The sequence below is a fragment of the Temnothorax nylanderi genome, unplaced genomic scaffold, assembly GCF_030848795.1.
Source record: "Temnothorax nylanderi isolate EJ_2023f unplaced genomic scaffold, tnyl_v1.0 TNYL_tig0033_pilon, whole genome shotgun sequence".
Taxonomy (NCBI): domain Eukaryota; kingdom Metazoa; phylum Arthropoda; class Insecta; order Hymenoptera; family Formicidae; genus Temnothorax; species Temnothorax nylanderi.
In genome coordinates, this window is record NW_027249095.1 from 996934 (window position 1) to 1018611 (window position 21678).

Here is a 21678-nt window from a genome sequence, read left to right on the forward strand (position 1 = left end):
ACATTTCGAAGCATGCAGCATGAAGATTTACGAGCATGCTAATTTTATTCCTGATGGTGTTGATTCTTTTTCAAAATAAATCACTTTATGCACCTTACATCTCTACTCCGCATTTCATTAAAGTGTGACGAGTCGTACTTGTAGACATTACGTGCGCGACAAAATTCCGATGACGTAATTCATACGATTTGTCGTATAAAACGCGAAGAGAAGCACCAGGTAAACCGTTAACCACGGCGGAGGATGTTTTATGCTCCGACCTCACCTCGCGAGGGCAAGCATGGTTTTCAGAGACACAACATCGCGAGCGCAATGCGAGATGATTCCTCAAGAATAAGAGAAACCAGCTTGCTTTGCCTGAAGTTTCGAGAAGAGGAAGATTAACAGAAATATAAAAATATAGAGTAGTTTTACATATTAAGATTGTTATTATTAGATTATTTTTATTCAGGAATATTATGTAATCAGTGTAGTGCAATTTGAAAATGTAGGTAATGTATATGTCACGGTAAAAGCGTGAAATCAATAAATGTATACACTTACTAGTCAGTGTATTTACTAAACTTTATGTTTCAAATTTATATCTTTTATATATAATAAGCAATATCATTATTACAATGATACAGATTAGGTTGGGTTAGATTAATTTTTTTGGGAGGGTGGGGGCGCAGCTCCTTACCCTTTTATCTCACTACACTCATACTTATAAATTAGAGCTCTTGTAAGTGTATACATTTACTGAATTTCACACGCTTTTACTGTAACTTATACATTAGAATAAGAAGGCTGTGGGCGTCGATGAGGCGGCTGTCGAATAACGTTGTAAATATACTTGGGATGATTACGTGATTATTCTTGGTCACTTTAGACCGTGACAGTCCCGTGCTTCGTAAATTTCGTCGGCGTGCTTCTACCTCTTTGCTTTTTTCAATTTCTCTTCTCGGGGCGAAGTACGAAGCGAGAGTCCGGTACGCCAGGACGGATGGTTACAACCGATGCGCACGATGATTCATCCGCTTTGAGTCAGCTGTCGTACGTTGACCCATTTGTCTCGATGAGATGCACTCACGAGGAAGAAGCGCCGATCGGGGTTGACAACGTCTCGCCGATGTCCTCGATAGTTATACCTTCGCCATTGGTTTGCCTGTAATTTTACCAATGAGAAACTCGCCCCGAGGTGATCGCTAATCTACGATTCTTTTATTCTACCCAACATAGACAAATCAATGTAGCGAAAAAATGTACGTCACGGAATATATATATTAATTTTTTCATTAGTGATTAATAGAAAATATTGGTTTGATAGAATTAAAAATATTTCTTCGAGTTCCGAATATTTCGTATTTGAGAATAACTTTGACGTCATTCGGGACGAGAGACTCATCGTCCCGAATGACGACCTGCATTTCTAACGTTTTATATTTCAAAGGGGAGATCCGAATGGGGCAGGATTCGGACGGAACGTTATGGAGTTGTATCCTGTTACACGCGAGATGCTGGGAGATTTCGACTAATTTACGTTCGTCCAGGTGTAGTCATAGTGATTATCGTTATCCGACACTATCTGCCGTGAAACACTAACTTTTTGGAAATTGTTGACTGGTTTTTAGGCAAAACGGGTAAATCAGGCCGATAAAATGCGCAAGACAAAGTTTCGAAATACATTTCCGAACACGAGCTTTTGAACTTCTGCTTTTTGTTTGCGACAAAGAAATATTTATGAGAAATATAATTGATAATTTTTTCTAATTTCACGAGATAAATTTACGAGGTAAATACCTCGCAAATTTACAAGAGTTTGGAAGTGCCGTGCGCACTTCGTTAAGATTTTACGACTACCTCGAGAGCTGTATCTTTTTCTTCTTCCCCCATTATTTTTCTCCGGTCCCGTTCCACGGATGAGGCTGCTGCAATCGCGGACACGCTTCGGAACGAGAGATATGCGTGACGAGTGGAAGCGCTGAGGCGTCATAGGCACCACGAAGAGGAGCCACGTCGCGATAAGAATCTCTCGTTCTCGCAGTGTGACCAGAATTACATTATTTTTGCTGTGTAATAATGCGCGCGAGGTGAGGTCCTGGGATAGTGTCATCTATGGTCCGCTATACATTTCAATAAGACTTGGGCAATTACGAGCGCGGATTTTCGTAACGAGGGCTCGGCCCGGTGACCGACGGTGACTGTCCTTGGGGACATTGAGACTGACGATTGTTTCGCACGTCATAAAACGATCGGACGACGAAGAATGGACTTATATTTCGACGTCGAAATAATACTCGAGTTATTATACATTCTCTTTCGTGTGAACGTCGAGCTATGCGTTTATCGCGCAAACTTTTAGTGTATTAAAATTCTCCTATTATCCTTGATAAAATAATACAGATAATAACCCTCGAATAACACAATTAATTGGTTTCGTGCTATTGAAAATTACAATTGAAGACCCCAGATTCATATAAAATGGATCATTTTTGGTTTCAAGAGATTATTTAAAAAAACTTTTTTAAAAAGTAAGATTGTCACAATTTTTTACCGTGTTATTCGAGAGTCACCTGTATTAAAAATGACAGTCTCTTCTATCAAATAATAATTAATCGAACAGGTACTTTTTAGATAGATACAAATACTTTTCTCCGTACTCAATTAATGTTTGTCATAAATTTACAATTAGCGCGATTATTTATGTTATTAGCAATTACTTTTCGTCAAAATTCCGCGGCCCTTTCGGAAGATTGATTAAAATTTCACGAATTTCCTCGTTATGTACTCCTCTAACAAAGATAAATGATACATTTAATTTCGACGTTTATATCTTTAAATAAACGAGCTTGTCGACCGTTATCGCGTCCTGTACAGATCGTAGTTAATAATCGAGGGTATATACGAACGCGCGCATTGCATATGGGCTTCGCAAAGCCCTAATTACTAGACAGTTAGCGTGATGCTTCCGCGTTCGGATAGAGACGATAAAAAAAAAAGTCGCGCGCGTATGAATTTCAATTCGTGATAGATCGCGATCGATGCCGATGGCGCACGAAGCCTGTCTAGCTACAACGCGAGCTTTTTCTTTATTTTTATTAGAGAGAAAACGGCGCGCCTTCGTGGCGGCCATTTGTTCCAACTCGTCGGATCGAAATCAGTGACTTGTCCCGCATCCATGATAATGCGACTGTCCGTATATAATAATAGAGTCGGGCGCACGCACGCACGACGGAAAATGACAGCGCGACTGAAAAGCTCTAGCCACCGAAAATCCGACGAGAAATCGTATCTCTTCGCGAATGAGCGTTCAATCTTATTCCAAATGGGTTTCGTCGAGAGAGCGAAGCGAAAAGGGCATATGTGACAAATATGTGAGGGCTTAATAGTACATTCGATAGACGATAATAATTTCCTAATGTACGAAACGCGAACTACGCGTACGTCCTCGGAAACACGGCGAGATCGATCGGCGTTGACGAACTCGTTCGTATCGAGACATCAGATCGTTTTATATAGCGAGATAGCGGGTGAGTTTCACGCGCTGCGTGGCTAACGCGACTCTATGACGTGGATATCCTATAAAGTAAAATAAAGTATATATAAGGGTATATAGGAGAGGCGACGGACAGGCGGTGGACGAGGGAGTAGTGGTGGTCAGTACCGTGCCGTTGAATAAAAAAATAACCCCATTAATTCGTCGGCTTATGTCTCGCAGTCACACGTTCTCACAGCGAGAGCGTCACGCGACGCGTGTCACCTTCGCGTACGTGTTACTCCTTCTACGTTCCTGACAAAAATTCGAGAATCATGCTACGTGGACGACGTCGCGATCGAACGAGCATTCACGGAAGGTGGTCGCGTTCGATAAGCCTTTAGGAATATTTACACCGAGTTTGCTCGAAAGTTGAGCCTTTGTGTGATATGGTTAAAAAAACTTGCTAAAAAAATTCAAAACAAGTGCAAGAAAATGCATTTTATCAAATGCTCTGCACCATTTCGCAACGCGTTGTATTTACTTTATTATGTCTAAAGAAGTTATAAACACTTAGCTTTTTTATATCTCGAACTGTTTGTTGTAAGCTTTGTTAATTATTTTTATATGGATTTCTTTTTTCTTTCTAAATTTAACAAGTACATTCTTACATCCGAATCTTCAATAACTTTTTATTTAAAAAGATTCGTTTGTCGACTTTGATTTAAGCGTTAATTATTATTATACAAATCTAAAATTACATTCTATTCGAAAATATGAGAGTTCTTTAAAGAAGTAGAATTTCTGCATGATAATTTATTTTTCATCTCGATGAGTGTAAAGAATAAATATCTTAGCCGTGCAGAAATATGCAATGGTCTCTTGCGTTTTATTAAAAGTGAGAATACCTATCGTAATTGTTTCGTCGAAGAAGGGAGACAAAGTAAGAGATATACCACCCACGATTCTAGTCGGGGGCCGACAGCCGATTCTATCGTAGATTCGAGGGATTATCAGGCGATGCTGTGAGGAATCGTCGGCGGCCGCTGACATAATGCATATGCAGCGCGGTGCATACTGATGGCACGCACTCGATGCATCGCGGCGCGTTTCCGAAAAATGCGAGTCCTTGTAACCGTATTCCTTCGTCCACCTACCTCCGTCATCCTATATGACAATGTCTACGTGACTTGCCTCGGCTATAGATCGCGCCGTGCGGCTGTTTGATCTCCCGGGTATGGCGGCCGTCTCGTAAGTTTTCACACAAATCGTCGAATTTCGTCAAGCGCCGCCGGCCGCGCGTACTTATACGGATGCGACGCGACGCGAGACGCGAGACGCGCCGCGTGGGAGATGATTTCCTTGGAATTATGCTAATTGCGTCCTCCCCCGAAACACGTGCTTCGCGACCGGCTCGCACGGCACGCCCCGTGTCGATGCGACACCTGAGCATGCAGAATTTTCGTCGCCGATGTTATCGCGCGTTTGCGCGCGCGATTCCGCAAAAAGAATCGATCGACCGATAGAGTCATATCGGAAGTCGATTAGCGGAACAAGATAGTTCAGTTTAGAATCGTGCCTGAAAATCAGGATCACGCCTTGCATTCTCGATTAATTTTGATTTTGATTATTGATTGCGGCTTATCCGCTTATACGTGCATTCGCGATAATATCCGCCTCTATATTCGACAAATTATGTCGCGCCCGTTGCAGTAGACATATGTTTTCCTGTATGCAAACGTATACAGTTCCAGCGTTACTCAGCTGTCTCAGTTCATAAATGTGTATTAAGATATGATCTAACTCGTTTGACACACTCTTGATACGCACTAAATATTCTTAAAAGATATTGAAATAATACGTAAGATATTAGAGTGATACGCCGATACGCCTTTTTTTTACCTTTTTTGAAAAAGGTAATTTTGTACCGTTGAAATAATACGCAAGATATTAGAGTGATCTAGGGATCTCGAAACCGGTTTATTTAAAAATTCTCAAACAATTTCCTGTTACGCCTGTAATTAAGTATAAAGTTTATGACAAAATTTAAGTTTTTTTCTTAACCAAGACTTTTAAATGTTATATAAAATATCACAACGGCATTGTTTTTTTTAGCGTTGATGCGAGAGACACGCTTCAATCGATCGAAATTACATTTCGATCGATGATATTTTCGTGCAGCTTACGAGTTCATCAGCTTAACAACTACGTGACACGGTTCTTCGTTGTCCATCGAGTACAAAGTAGCATGATAATACGGAATAAAACGCAGCGGGCGGTGACATTTTCATGCGCGCGTCCATCCCGGCGAGGCGCGAAGACGTTACTCAAAATGTACAGCCATTAACCGTTGGCATCCTACGGAAACTGCCGTCTCTGAATTAACAAGTACTCCAATGTGCGCTCGTACATCACGCGAGGTGTCACATCGTTTCAAAGAATCGTTTCCCCCGATCTCGGAAGCTATTCACGAAGCGACCGTATATTCGGGGAGGCATGTCGTCGCCCGGCCGCGATTAACATTTTAAATATGCAACGAAAGTGTTCGGTTACCTGCCGAAAACATTCCCACATTAGCACAAACGAAACGATCGCAGGCTTCGTCGTTATGCTTATTAACTCTGGAAGCGACAAGATATTTCTCATAATTGCGAACACAGTGAACATACAAACATTTAAGATACAATGTCTACTTATTACATACCAGTGTTAAATTTTTCTTTCTTTTTATTGAAAGCGTGTAAAAAAGATATACTATATATACATATATCTACATATTTATATAAGATAGAATTATTTTAAATTATTTTATATATATATTTCTTTAAGAGATAAGTTTAGAGATTTTTAGGTTTCTTTAAATCAAGAATTTTTGGTTTCTTTAAACCAAGTTGAAAATTTTTTGTTGGGTGCTTATTTTAATTTATTTTTACTACTGTTCTATTAATTAAGGATATAATAAACATGTAGTTGAACGTACGCATAAAATCGTACAATCCATAATTTTCTAGCAAAGCTTACATCGTTTTCTTGACGTATAAGCTGAGTACAATATTTGCACCGTTTACCGTTGCGATATGGGTTATCAATTTTTCATTATTTTGTCCAGCACAGGTACAGATTTGCGAATTTAACTGCTGGCGGGTTGACACTCAAGCGATTATCCTAAACCTCCGGTTACGCAGCGATTCAGCTGCCTCAGTTGGAGTGTCATTAGCGGTCTCTCTCGGCGTTTTACACGTGAAAATTATCCGGGCGTTATTAACGAGTGACAAGAGCGTGGCGTACACGTGATTGTCGCGGATACCAAAGCTCGCAAGCGCGAACCGTGAAAAATTCAGAGCGCCGCGCCGGCCGCGTCGATTTGCGAACAAGGTGGCGATCGGTCGCCACGCGGTGGTAAGTAAAGTAAAATAATTAAGATCTCCGCGATAGGTATCGGTATTTATCCGATTCGACGAAAACGCCCGTGGTCACATGCACCACGCGAACCGGTCGCGTTGCGCAAGTCGTTGGCGGATAGCAAGTTGTGTTTTGCGAGCGTACGACCCGTCATATCGGACAACGTGGTGCGATAATCGAGCGGCCCGAGCTCGTTAACGAGTCATTAACTCGACAACAAACTCCGCCGGCGGAGTTGACTGAAGTATGCGATGATAAAAAAAAAAAGGGAAAGAAGCGAATTTGTCGACGTAAATTAGTATCCGCGAGTAAATCTCGGGGATAAAGGTGTCCGAGAACAAGAACCTTATCTGGGCAGTCTCGACCTATATTCGCCCGCAGAAAATCGGTGCATATCGATTTGCGTTGGAGATTATAGTCCTGCGTTGGAGAATATTAATAATATCGTCGGGTGCATAGATACGTGATAAACTTGATCTATCCTCCCAGAATTCATTTTTTTATTAATATAATTATTGTACATATGCTTGACATATCTCTTCTCTGAAAGATATATGCATCTCTGCTTCACTTTAACATATCTATACATAAATTCTGTTTTAGTTCAACGAAATATAAAATTACATAATTCACAATGCTTGTTTATCGTTGTACAGCGCGTTGTGAGCCGCGAGTAAAATGTAAAATAGAATTGCCGGACTTCGATTACGACGAAGAGAGAATTTATGAATTTGAGGAACTCGGGAGACACGTGTGGAGTCGCGAAATGAGTTCCGCCGAGTGTGGTAGCGGTTCTGCGATTCTACATTCCCGCGTAGACAGAAAAAGAACGATGGGGGAAAAAAGGGGTGACGCGGGGTGCAGAATCGATAATGGACTGTCACGGGTGCGTGCTCGTTAGGCTCTCCTTCGCGTTTCTTTGCAATCCGGCGCGATAAGCGCAAAGAGGTGTGCGAACGTCCGAGGTGCGTTCCGCGTCGGGTGTGTGCCCGCGCCGCGCCGGACGAGGACGGGCAGGAGCCGAGGGGGTTGAGACGGCAGGGGGATGAGCCTTGCCGCGCGGAGGGCACGTTCGAGTTGTCCTCTCTCACCCTCTCTTACTCTCTTTCTCTCTCTTTCTTTCTTTCTTTCTTTCTTTCTCTGTTTTTCGAAAGAGAGAGAGAGAGCGCGCGACGGATAGACGGCAGGAGCGAGACGGAGGCGAAGCGCGCGTCCGCACGAACGAAGAAGAGGATTCACGAATAAAACAAAAGCGCCGAGCGACGTCGAGGTTCGCGCGCACATCGCCGTCGCTCGGATGAACGAACGGACGAGCGAGCGAAGGAAGGCGCGCGTACTACACGTACGCGCACACGTACGCGCGCGCCGTAACCCACACATCGCCGGCGTGACACCGCGAAACGAAGGAGAAGGTTGCGTAAAAGGGTTCTCGCGCGCGCGGAGGGAAACACACACGCGACTCCGGGTGGCGATGCGAGAGGAGGTGCTGGGCCGACACGCGATGTAGCGTGTACGTGGCACAACGTGCACCCATTGGTCGGCCGATGGTCGGGGCGTCCATGGTGGAGAGTCTCCGATTGGTCCCCGGGACGGTTAACAAGGCTCCGCTTCGCCACAGACGAAATAATAAACCGCCGCCGTGCTCGCGCGAACCGTCAGGTATGTTTATTTCTCTCTAATCCTCTTCTTTTCCCTCACTCTTTCGCCGCTTCTCTCTCTCTCTCTTTCCGTCCGTCGTTCCGTCTTTTTCTCCTAGCCTCGCGGTGCTGTCCTTTTTTCGCGCTATTTTTTCGCTATTCTCTCTCTCTCTCTCTCTCCCTTTCCTCTCTCCAGCTGCTGATGATAAAATACATCATTGAGTTATCCTCGTGCCAGATTTGCGCGAATTTAAAGAGTATTGTCAGTGAAGACGTGGTAGTAGGGCATATTTACGATAAGCGGACTAATAACAGCGATACACTTACGTGACATTAATTAGCCACTAAAATATAAACATAGTATCAGAAATATTGTATAATGAGCAGGAGAGATAAAGAAAGATTGTGAGATATTTGTCATGGACACTGTTTCAAAATGCATGAATTGAAGAGAAACAGTTTATTCCTCTCTTTTTTGTCTTTACGAATTTTGTAAAAAAGTTATTAATATGTGGATCTGTCGGATTGGTTCAATATAGAGCGTCTTCCCGTGCAGGATTTAATAACTTTTACAACACAAAATCGAACTTTTAATTTAACGGGAATTTCATTTCGGGAAGGATCAACCGGAACGATGTCCGCATGTAAGAATGCCGCTCATACGAGCGCTCGAGCGCTATTTTCGGGCAAGATTCCAAATGAGTTTTCCCGACACCCACTTATACGCGGAACTGGTTCTTGTCTACTCAGTAAATCGCGTGCCTGCACTTTAATAGGCTCTCTCGGCGGCGCGTCCGAAGTTGCATGGAAAGTTGTTTGAAAAAAGAAGCACGGTCCGCTATGCACATCGGGAGTAAAACGTACTGTATAATTGAACGAGCCCTCCTCCTGCAGCCCCCGGCATTTACATAGTTTCGCATTAATCAGATTTCAGATCGTATCGCCTCGGCCAAGGCACAAATTAGATTCCTTCCCCGGCGACATGACAACTATTTGCGTAATCCTTCGAGAGGCGACTCTTTAAATTCGTTCCATTACACAAGAGGGAGATATTTAATCTTTCTCGTAAATTCTCAAACTATTTAGATCTCAAATTTTATTTTTTACGCGAAAATGAGTCCACATTAATTCTTTTGTCTTGGACTTAATAATTTTGTATAATCTGCACAATTATCATTATCACATCGAATTTAACGATGCATCATCTTACAAATTCGTGGGAGTTTTTTTTGACAAAAATATCGAGGTATCGATTTAGCGATGATTAACTACATTGCATATTAAATTATATTTATTTTAGTTTAATAAGTGGGTAATAGTTATACTTTTTTTTACGAGTTTTGTCTCTTCTTTGTACACACGTTCTTTCTATCAAGGATTTTCAGGCGGTAACTTTACCATAGTTTATCATCCTTATCGTTCGGTTATATGAAACTGATGTATGAAGGTGATACGGGCGATAGATCCGCGAATCGAGGGAATACGTCCCCTAGGTTCATATCTTACCCGCATCGTTGCTCAAATGCGATGCGACAACTCACGCATCCCGCCAAGAATGTGCAAGGCGTATATCCGTATGGTAAAATATACAGATTATTTTGATATTAAGTGGACGGTACACGCGAGCCGCGTAAAATCTAGATGTAACGAGGCTATACGTTTATATACCGTAACCGCAAAAACTTTTCGAGCTCTTTATAACTTTGCACAAATACGCTTATCTTCGCTACGTCGCGCCGCGTTTATGATGAATGAAAATCGATTATTTCGCTATTTGTATTCGTTTCCATACCTATACGTTTATTTCCTTCTCTCTCTCTCTCTCTCTCTCTCTCTCTCTCGTTTCTCTTTCTCACTTTTTCATATAATTCTTGACCAAACTCCTGACTAATTCTTGATTCTTGACATTAAATTTATAATCTCGCAAGCTAAAACCACAAAAACGAGACGTCTATGCCGCGCGCGACGGATACGAGGCGCTTTTCGTATAGTTTTTTTCGCCCGTAAATAGCCGCGCGATAACTCACGAGATGCCGACCATAATTTTGCGCGCTCAACATCAAGGCCTAGACCCAAACGACACCACTTCCGAATGTCTTAGGCCGATACCGCCCGAAGGACATTATTTTCGCCGGGACACGAAATTTCGTGGCCGCGGCCCTTGGAAAGCTGGCCGATTGTAAACAAGGGCTAATCAGCTCGACACGAGACGTTAAGATTAGGGAGGGACAAGTCAACGGGACTCAGTATGCAGCGTGGATCACGTTTTTTAAGGAGGTATCTTCCGAGAAATAAAGGAAGATATTCGAGAGCGGCGGAGAGAGAGAGAGAGAGAGTGAGAGAGAAAGAGAAATACGTCCAGGCATGTGTAGTTTAACGCGGCTCGTGTGTCCACACGAGAAGCCGCTTGTTCACGTCGAAATAAAAGTGAGCGCCCGTGGAATTTTCGTGAACTAGCCCCTCCGCTTTTTTAACGTCGCCGTCCGTCCCGAACCGGTCGGGAAATTATAATTCGTCCGACCAGATTGGCGTTGTCGCGGTGTAGATTCTCTGGATGAGACATGATACTCCTCGCGGCTCGTCTTACACCATATCTTTCAAAATTCTTCACCGCAAAATTCCTTCGTCCTTTTGTCGTCGGAAATTCTTACATTCATAGCTAGACGTATATATATCTAACAAAAATATAAGGTTTAATATTTCATATTGTTTTTCGATTGATAATCAAACGCTTAGATCTATTGAGTATCTCGATGACATGACTTGTGGGTTGCAAAAGAAATGATCTTTTCACCAGACAATCTTTTCCCGTAAATATTTTTAAATATAAAAGATTAGCACAAGTTTAGCTTTAAACAGAGACACAAGTTCAGATTCAAGATGAGATTATATTAATTTACATTAGTTTGATTTATATCATTATGCGATAATTACTTAGAATTAAAAATTGTTCAGCAATGTATTATAGTTATATGTATTTAACGTTTAGACGCTTTCTAGTCTTAGATCATTAAAATTTGTATTTATGTTACACGCGCAAGCCGTCATATTCCTTCGGGCAGCGTTAATCGATGTCGACAGGGTTTTCAAAAGTTCGCTCACCTCGGGCGATGATTTTCGTAGTTCAGTTTTGAAAGCGGATAAGACATTTCGGCGTCCAGCACCGTCGAAAATGAAAAATTGTTCGCTTAATGGGCAATATAATAATTAACCGTTTGACCCACGCCCTACCCGGGAGTAAGAGGAGGCAGGATAAGGAGGCAGGCCATCTCTCACCTGGTCCCACATTGGACCTCACTTAGCAGCGATTTGATGCATTTAAAGCGGACCCACCTGGTGAGCGCCGCTTCATTTTTCCCGAACTCCATTAGCCGTCCGTACAATTATCTTTCGCCTCTCTCATTCTCCGGTCTCGCCCACTGTTCTCTTTCTCTTTCGCCCGGGCCATTGTATTGGATCCCCCGGACCAGGGATTTACACGGTGATGAGCAGCATGACGAGAGAAATGCAAATATCGGCCGAAATTTCACGCGGCATTCCAGTTCGAAAATGTTTCTTTGTATCGAGATCGATACGACTATGTAGCCGGCCTGATTGGACGGCCGGGGATCGTTAATATTTATATTAATATTCGCACACGTGTCACTCCTTTCGCGCAAGAGGATGTAGCTGCGTGGTCATGAATGATGATTGACACACGTTGTAATTAAGCGCGCGGCGCTATATAATTTTACGTAATTTTCATAAAACTTGCGAGGCTGCAGACTCGACGCTGCAATTAAATCGCGCTCGCATCTGCAAGCATCTGCAAGCACTCGCGTTCGGTCGCGAAAAGAAAGAGAGGGCCCTCGACCTTGGAATCGGAGTCGTCGGTGCGCGTCGCGGCGACTTCCGCGGCGGCTTTCATCCATTATGAGATGGCCCACGCGGCTGCGGCTGCGGCTGCGGCTGCGGCTGCGGCTGCGAGAAACCGCGCCGAGCGCGGGAGAGAAAGAAAAAGAGATTCGATCGACGCATCTTCGGCGCGGCGTATTAGCATAAACCTAATATGCCACGCGAGGGGCACAATGCGTTATTAGAGGAGCCCGAGGAATGGGCCACCGGGCCCGGACGGAGATCTCACGGCACGATACGTCACAGGCCGCGCGTATGCTCTACTTAACATAATATAATTGACCACACGCAATTCAATGGATTTTGCATAGCAAACAAATCGTATTGTTCCGCCACAGGGCATTCGGGGATTATCCTCTCCTTCGTCTCGCGCAAGGACCCCCGTATATACCGTCTCGCGAAATAATGAGTTTTTTTCTTAATCGCGCGATGACAATGCAGGGAATCATTATTCAGATCAAGCAGCTCGAGATGGACGAGTTCCCCATCTGAGATTGTTGGAAAGTACTTCCGTTTGAGATAATGTATAAAGTGGTATATTTTGTGGCGCGTGTAGATATTATATTTAGATTTTTATTAAAGTGATCTTGATTAAAGATATACTACACATATGATATTTCTTTCAATTATATTCCTGGATTTTAATGAATATATAAGGAAATGATGACATTGATGAATATGTTATGCTTACCTCGAAAAGATACTATTTCACACCCATGCATTCTCGTTATTGACTATAAATTGATAGTCGTTGAATTCATCTCTGCAATTTATATAAAGAGTTATAAACAAAAAATTATCTCGAGAAAAATGGTTTCGAAAAAAATCGCGAGACTCACGCGAAAGCTTGCGCGGGTCAGGCATGGAGAGGTTTTCGTGCGCGCGACAGAAAGCGGAGAGGAAGAGAACGACGTCCGTAAAAAGTAGCATCCGCTGAGCAGTGGGCGAGCACAAAAAGCGGCGATTCCGTAAGAGGGAGCAGAAAGAAGAGTGTCGGGAATGATAATGAGAGATTGCCCTGGCGCGATAATCGCCAGGTCTCTTACCTCAACCGCAAGTCGGGAGAGAGCCTATGCATATACATACGTTTCTCGTCGTGTCTCGTACGTATCGAGAGTGAGTTTTGTGCTCGGCGCGCTTTTTTTAACGCTTCTTCTCACCGACGGAGTTGCTGCCGGACCCCCCGGTGCGTTAACGGAACCCGATTGTGCGTGAGCGAGAGAAGAACGTGGCGTGGAAGACGAAGAAGAGGAGGTATCGTCTTTCGTGTGTATGTGCATACATCTCTGGACGTTCCATTATGCGTATCGAGGTCTCGCCGATCCCGAGCAATCTTCTTCATCGATCCTTTCGTCCCGTCTCCTCTGGCATGCGCATTCGAGAATCTATAGACATCAACGCTCTCGACACATGAACTTCTTCATCTGAAATTAAAAAATAACCTTTAGTACTTTTTATTATTAAAGGAATTTTTTTAATGAGCAAATTTATTTCGTAAGAGCGGAAGATAAGAATTATAATCGCGAAATTAATGTATAGAAATTAATATCTTTTTGGGAATTCTTCTCGCAGGAGAATTTTGTTAATTTATGATCGTCAATTTTCTTTATCATCCGAAAATAATAGTTGACGCGACGCAAATCGAAGGAAAGAGCCATCTTACTTCCGAATAAGACGAGCACAAAGCGAGAAATTGGGGTAGAGACAGGATGAGGAGAAAAGAGATGGAGGATGAGATGGTGATCCTCGCGGGGAGGCAGCGGGATACGCGGAAAGGGGAAATGCGGGAGGTAGAAATGTGGCCCGGTATGGTCGTGTCCTTAATTGACAGGCCGTAGTCCCGTGTCCTTCGGGCAGGACGTGGCAGGACCTCGTTAGCGTGAGGCTCCGCGAAAGAGCGGGAAGGAGCGGGACAACCAGCGCGACTTTTTTTTTTTTAGATGGCAGTTAGAATGCCATCTGCATAGGCATACAGGATCCACCGGACCGGAGAGAAGGGAGCATCGCGTCTCTAAATTAGTCGGGACACATTATCCTCGATAACGCGCCGCTACCACCGGCCGCGGCTATACGAATCGACAGATCGATCGTATACGCGGAATCGAATCCGCGTGTGTGGCTAATCGCCATAAATTCAATTACAACTCCTCGATAGAGGCGCTTCCTGGACTTTCTGTAGTGACGAATGTTGTAGCTGAATTTTGTATATGTCACGGTAAAAGCGTGCAGTAAATGTATACACTCACTAGTCAATGTATAAATTTATTAAATTTTATTTTTTAAATTTACATCTTTTAATAAGCAATATCATTTATCACGCTGATAAAGATTGGGTTGGATTAGATTAGTTTTTTTTTTGGCGCAGCCCCTCACCTCTCTGTCTCACTACACTCATACTTATATAAATTAGAGCTCTTGTAAGTGTATACATTTACTGAATTTCACGCTTTTACTATATGACTACATTAGAAAAGATTTAAAGACAAAGAATAGATTTACACAAATATGATTTGAAGTGAGTGTTATTTTATAATGTTGATGAATACAGGTATACAGACTTCCCACGATCGAAATACATATATATACATTTAATGTATTGCTTGGGAAACCAAAATATGTAACTTGTGCCTTTGTTCTTACTCTTAATAATTAAATCATGATAATTTATAATGCTAGATGTGAACCGTTAAGAGCCATAAATGTCGTCGATATCTAATTAATTTCATCGCACCTCCGCTATTGCGCTCGTTACATTTTCGCACGTCGTTATTTCGTCGCTTTATTTTACCGCCGGTCCTTGATACGTATGCGCTCGCCGTAGCCACCGATGCGCCCTCAAAAGCAGATAAGCCAAGGCGAGCGAGTTTCCGCGATCTCAGGCAGTCAAGTATTTTCTCAGGTCGGACACGTCGCGACAACGGGAAGGAAGGGTTCGGCCGTTATCGTTCGCGTCCATCCGCGACATTGAAAAATCGCGACCTCGGCGCGCGGATGTACGACCGCGGTGCAATGCGAGATAAAACTGCAGGCGGGGCCCGGGAGGGGGGGGGGGGATCACGTGCAGCGGGGCACTGCTCAGCGACTCGAAGACCGGCTGGAACGAAGTAATTACTGGTAGGGCAAATAATTAGTCGCTTAGCGCGTTAAAGAGCGCGAGCGAACGAAGGCAGTCGCGTTTAATACGCGATACGCGAATGCGAGTGTAATCGTCGAGACGTGTGCGCGTACGCGATCTCGCGCACCTGTGTATCGCGTACACGTACGATATTCGCGACGTGAGTATCGGCGCATCGTGCACTGGAATGCGCCGTGGTATCTATACGCACTCGTATATAGAATGCGCACGAACGTATAATGTTCGCATTATAGCCAGCTCACACACATTCACGCGACTAGACCGCTCGGCAGCCTAATTACCGGCCCATTACCGAATCAACACCTGCCCGCCCGAAGGTCAATAACACGGACGGGTTCCCAGACGAATGCGCCTTCGACTTCTGGCGAAGTCTTTTAATTACAGACGATTTTAAGACGATGCCGCGCCGCGTTGGAAATCACCCTTTCGGGCCCATTAGCTAACTTGCTTTAGTTTCTCTATCTTGGTCCGATCCTATAAACATAAATGTGACTGTTACCAGCCTTTTCCGACGGAAGCGTACGAAAACGTACGTGTAATCCGTGAGACGAAGTAATATTCGGATTTAAATAACTATCGGTATTAATTCGAGACTCCCGGAATATCCCCTTTACGTCCTCACTGCGTTTCCTCGCGGGTGTCCACATGACGGTAGCACTCGCGTGCTCGGAAGACGATGGCTGTCCAATATATTATAATTTGTCCGGGGGCACGTTAGTGATTCTTAGGACCCCCGCAGTTTTGGGGCGCCGACCGCCACCCCGACGCCACGGTATATCGTAGATTCCCATATATTCCCACGCGGAGCGTGGTCGCATGTGCGTGCATCTATCTCTGCCCGAGTCGACATGAACATGAAGCGTGCTCGTATGTACAATCGCGCAAGTGCGTCGCGTTTCGTCTGTTACTCCTTTCGCTTAAACACTGCAGCCGCTTCCCGCGCTAACGAGAGAATTATTCCGGCTGTTACGGCGCCGTTCTCCAACTCTTCCGTAGAAATTCAATGGAAAAAATCCATTCTAAATGATTCTCAGCGCCTGAATATTCCGTCTGAGCGCGCTCATCAGACGATGAAAGATAAAGTATTCGGTTACGAAGTCTTGAAATAAAAAACAAACAATAAAGACGTAACACGGATGCTTGTTTCTCTAAGGAAATCAATTCAGCAGTTTCTTCATGTTTCTTGATGTTTAATTTTCTACGATTTGGTAATTTTCTACGTTATGATTTTGGTAAGCGAAAGTTTATTCCGCCTTGTTCAAAAATACCATTGGAAAGTAATAAGTCTGTACATGTGATGATTTCAAATTCTCACAATTTTAATTTTAATAATCTTCTTGATGAAATTCATTATACTCGCGATGTCGATTATATTATTTTCTTTTCTATAAAATAAAGCGGGCGCCCATGTGAGTGGGTTCTTATCATCCAGAAAAGATCAGGATTCTGACCCCGCTAAGCACGTATCCAGTAGCCAGAAACGTTTCGGGGATAAAGATTAATATTTACTCGTAATCTTTGGAATCTTTATCGACCAATTATACGGGGTGTGTCTCTAGGAGGCCGTGAAACTACCTGCCCCGTCGATACTCACCGTGGATATAAAGTGGAAACTTTATTTTCTCGGCATCGACGCCAAGGCGAAAAGGGTCAGTAGGGTCCCCTTACCTGGGGCCGCGCCAACGATTCGCGTCGTGTTTTTAGGGAAAAAACGTCAAGAAGATTTAGCTCGACGATGCACAAACGTCGGGACTTTTTGACATTAACGCAAGACTTTCTCTCCCTCTCTCTCTCTCTTTCTCTATTATTTATCTCCCGTCTCTCTTCTCCTCTGTCGACGCTATCTCGCTCTTTTCTAAAACGTGATTTGTGTATCGTTATGCATCGCTGAGTCCGACGTTTGTAATTATTACCTGCGCCAGGATGCAATGATTCTCGAATGTATCCTGGGAAATTTCTGCATCGCAACTTGCGTGCTCGTTTCGACGAGATAATAAATATGTAATATTTAATTTGATAAACTTTTTGTTAGTTTCGTAATGTTCAAAGATAATATTAATGGGACATATGGTTAATAAAAAGAGCACAAAATTGAATATGCGAAAATTGAATAATAAGTTTTCCTACACTGAGAAAAAAAATATTTTAATCCAAGTAAATATGTCATTGGTACCCACCAAATAAATAATTTTCTTGAATAAAGTAATATTTTTTGGATCAAAATATTTTTTTTTGATCCAAAAAAATATTACTTTATTCAAGAAAATTATTTATTTGGTGGGTACCAATGACATATTTACTTGGATTAAAATATTTTTTTTCTCAGTGTATTATTATACATGAAAAGCGAATAAATAAGGAAAACATGTGTTCACATTAATTAAATAAGAACAAAAGTTTTCAATAGATTTAAATTTATGTATAACATTGTTTATATTCGTATAAATGTCATGTCAAAATGTAAAGCAAATTTATGTATCATGCAAGCGAGAGACTCATCAGAAAACCACATGAATTTTTATTTTTTAGCTGAATCTTCGTGTTTCTCGAAAAATTACGAGGGCCGCTACGAAGCAAGCTCGTAAAATAAAATAGGCTCGTCCGTTACCTGGAAACTCCGAAGGAAAGTCCCGTTAAGAATTCCTTAAAACAATGCCGGGGTGACATCCCTCCACCTGCGACCCCCGATGAGAAAAACGAGGAGGATCTTCTCGATATCTAATCTCGCAACCTTCCGACAAACCCAACGTGATTTGTGCGCATATTTTATTTCGGAAAATGTTTCAAGCAAAACCTTACAACCGCATACTAGGATTTCTAGTCTATCGATACTATCATTTTGCACTTTTTTATCGTGTATATTTATCTGATTGTACAGAAAGGATAATTATAGATAGTTCAGGATCGATTACTAGTTAATACGATGTATGATAGTTACTTTAATTATTACATCAATAAGAGAAAGGCGAAGAGGTTGGTAGTCCAGTTCCAAGATCACTCTCGAGCAATATCGACATGTTCCACATGTATCGCTCTGCGAAGACAGCTTACGCCTTGCATCGCGTATTGTTCTGTGGGACAGGGGGGGGGGGAGTCTTCTCGTCGGGGCGGAGGGGGTAGGTCTGAAACGAATGATAATGTGGGGGATATCGTATTAAAATCTGGCGCTACCTAGGCCCGAGCGCAACGAGTGTTGGGCGCCAAAATAGATGGACCTCGTTACAAATGGAATGGAGTTTATAATCAGTATCTCGGTGGTGGCATCTGTACCCCGTTGTCGAGGGCCCGCGGAGAGACGGCAGAGAGACGAGAGAAAGAGAAAGAGAGAGAGAGAGAGAGAGAGGAGAAACGAAGAGAGGGCAGGGTAAGGAGGAGCCGAGGAAGAAGAGGCGAACGGCAGACACGGCTGTTGGCGGTTTCTCCTCTTCTGGTTCTGGTTTCTCCGGCTTCTCCGTACCCGTTTATATCTCTCTAACCGGTGCCCTCGCGTCTCCGCCGCGCCCTTCCCCCCTTTCTGTCCCCCGCCGAATGCAGCCGTGGCATGCATCGCTGTGGCTGCTGCCACCTGCATACGAGAAACAAGTCCAACAATAAGATTATAATGGTTTGTGGGAATGCGTCGTATTTATCACTGGCCATTGTTTACCGGTGTCAGCTCGCGCTTTTTTAAAATTGAACTCGTGCCCTCACTGGGGCTACGCTAGGCGTTACAGTCGAAACGCTAGGCAAAGGACGGTGCACTCTGCGAAAGGTCGGTAGCACGAGCGAACGATAGTGTTTAGTTTCGTATACAGCGCATAGTCATTGCGCGTAATTCGTTCTTAAGATACTCCTTCCGTGAGAGATTCTTATCCTTCAAACTTTCCAACGATGATTGCATATTTCGCACTTGCCAATCGTTAAGTCGAACCCTGAAGTACTCTCAATACAGAAAAGCGATATCTTCCTGGCGACCGTACCGCGATATTTACATTCGCGGACCGTGACGGTCAAACCTCGGCCGGCTAAAAAGGCGACAGCCGGGGTCCGTGATAAATATTACCTCGCGACGAGACTGACTCCTTAGCGAGAGACAGCGAGGAGTCGCGCGGGAGGAGGAAACGTCCAGGAGGCAACGAAAATCAGCGAGGAACGAAGCGAGCAAGGAGCGCGGAAAGGAGTGGACAGACCAGAAAGAGAAAGAAAAGGGAGAAGTCGAGGGAGTCGAGTAGAGCGAAGGTGCATCCTTTGGTGCATCTCGCACGCGCGTATTTGCATGCCGTCTGTGCGGAGTAAGTCGAAGGGGGCGTGGGGATCCACTCCATTGGCTCACCATCCGAGTAATGGTCGCTTAGCTACTCCACGAGGGTCCGTTGTGCCCCGTAGGCAACGAAGAGACCCCGATAATTCCTGCCGCGAACCCTCCGCGCGCGGCACTCTTCTCGTTCTCTCTCTCTCTCTCTCTCTTTTCTCTTTCCCTCTTTCTCTCTTCTGTCTCTCTACTTCGTCCACCCGTTCGCCGGCTTTCCGCCTCCTCCGCCTCTTCTTCTACTTCGCCCCCTTCTTCCTTGTTCTCCGGTGCGCGCCTCGTCGCGCTCCATACCATCGGTATGCGCCGTGACTCGCGCTGTAAAATCCATTCGCGTAGCCCGGACTACGCCTACCGCACCGTGCGCCGCGGAATCCGCTCGCCGAAGTACGCCTACGTAATGCCCGCCACGTTTCCTGGAAGCGAGCTATCAAGCGCTAGGCGTTACGAAATGCTGCCTGTCAATTTGCGAGCGAAACGATATTATTTAGGGACCGTATTTTTCTCTCGTGAGCTCTTAACGAGAAAATCGATGTATCCGCCGCACTTGGAAATCTTTTAAGAATATTGAGACTTGACTTGTGTCGCGAGAGCGACAGTCATTCCTGTCCACTATCGAATTCTGCCAAGTGGTACCAAGTTTACCGGTAATCTGAACGCAGGTAATGGAACGTCACGCGATATTATCCCGCATATTATCGAAAATAATCCGACCGACCAATTTACGGTTTTACCAGACCTCTTACGTGTAAATACGTTCGCCCAAACTCGTTGCCGTCTGTCGCGCTGACTCGCACAGAAATTGGGTTCACGCTCGCGCAAGCCCGCTAATTAGCTGAGCCGAGCCGAGCCGGCCAAATGACTCGGTGGTCCCACGAACGGTCCCATATGCCGACCTCGTCCGGAGCTAGATTAAAATCTTAGTTCCCTTCTCCGTCTCTCTCTTTCTTTCGCTCTCCTCGCAACGTTTCCACGTGGGCCCACGGTCCCGATGAGCGTAAAACGCCAGAGACGAGAGTAATTCCGCCGCGTGCGTGCGTGTATGCACGCCATCATGTTGCGCGCGCACGGTTGTGCGTTCACGACCCTGGATGCGTTTTGTGATCCAGATCGAAGGGATCGTTATCTCTCCCGTTCGGGGCTCGCCCCGGCCCGTCATGCCTCGCTCGTCGTCAGAAAACCGTGTCTCACCTGGTTTCTCCTCTCGGAAGCCCGCCTTCCGTCAACCCACCCGTTTCTCGCGCCATTCGTGTCATCGAACGCGTCGTCCGCGGCGAGACGACTTCATACGGAAGTTCTTTCGGTTGTCCCCGACTTTTCGCGTCACAACGGATGCATACTTCCCCGTATTATTCTCCACGAGCTTTAATTTGTAACGATTTGCAGTACGGTACCTTGCGAATATATATCGATAAAGAGTACAATTATGTAAAGTATGTATGATTACTGGCGATTATGTAAAGTGCTATCGGCGGTATAAAACTTGCAGCGAACGACTAGGTACGCTTGTAAGAGATATGATATCAACTACAAAGTTTCCTCTATAATTTTTTTTATAAGATACTTTTTATATTTTTCGAACTGGAAAAATTGTATATTTTTTCTACAAGTATTATATAGAATATTTCATATGTTAATGGAGAACAAAATTGGAATATGTTTCCTCTCAGGACATGACTACTTAGCACAATTTCTATCGTTGCGGGAGATCATCTCATTCGCTTCCTCCGCGCGACGTGTGCCGGTACGTCTTTTGCGCGAAACTCGATCCGCCGTCGAAGGCTATAGTTAGCGCATCTAAAAGACCGATCGATCAGCGATGTATTCAAATTTAACATCCCCGCTGTATCGCGAGCGCGAGCGTGTG

At 44.1% G+C, this 21678-nt stretch overlaps 2 long non-coding RNA genes across 2 annotated transcripts; both read right to left on the minus strand.

Annotated features, from left to right (window-relative positions):
* Positions 1-405: 405 nt before the first annotated feature.
* On the minus strand, positions 406-2261 carry LOC139770873 (uncharacterized). Its single transcript, XR_011717839.1, has 2 exons — positions 1840-2261; positions 406-1144 (listed from the first exon to the last, which is right to left on the minus strand). It is a non-coding gene; the product is annotated as an uncharacterized lncRNA (long non-coding RNA).
* A 16011-nt stretch (positions 2262-18272) lies between these two features.
* Positions 18273-19648, minus strand: LOC139770874 (uncharacterized). The gene is made up of 2 exons (XR_011717840.1): positions 19170-19648; positions 18273-19088 (listed from the first exon to the last, which is right to left on the minus strand). It is a non-coding gene; the product is annotated as an uncharacterized lncRNA (long non-coding RNA).
* Positions 19649-21678: the final 2030 nt, after the last annotated feature.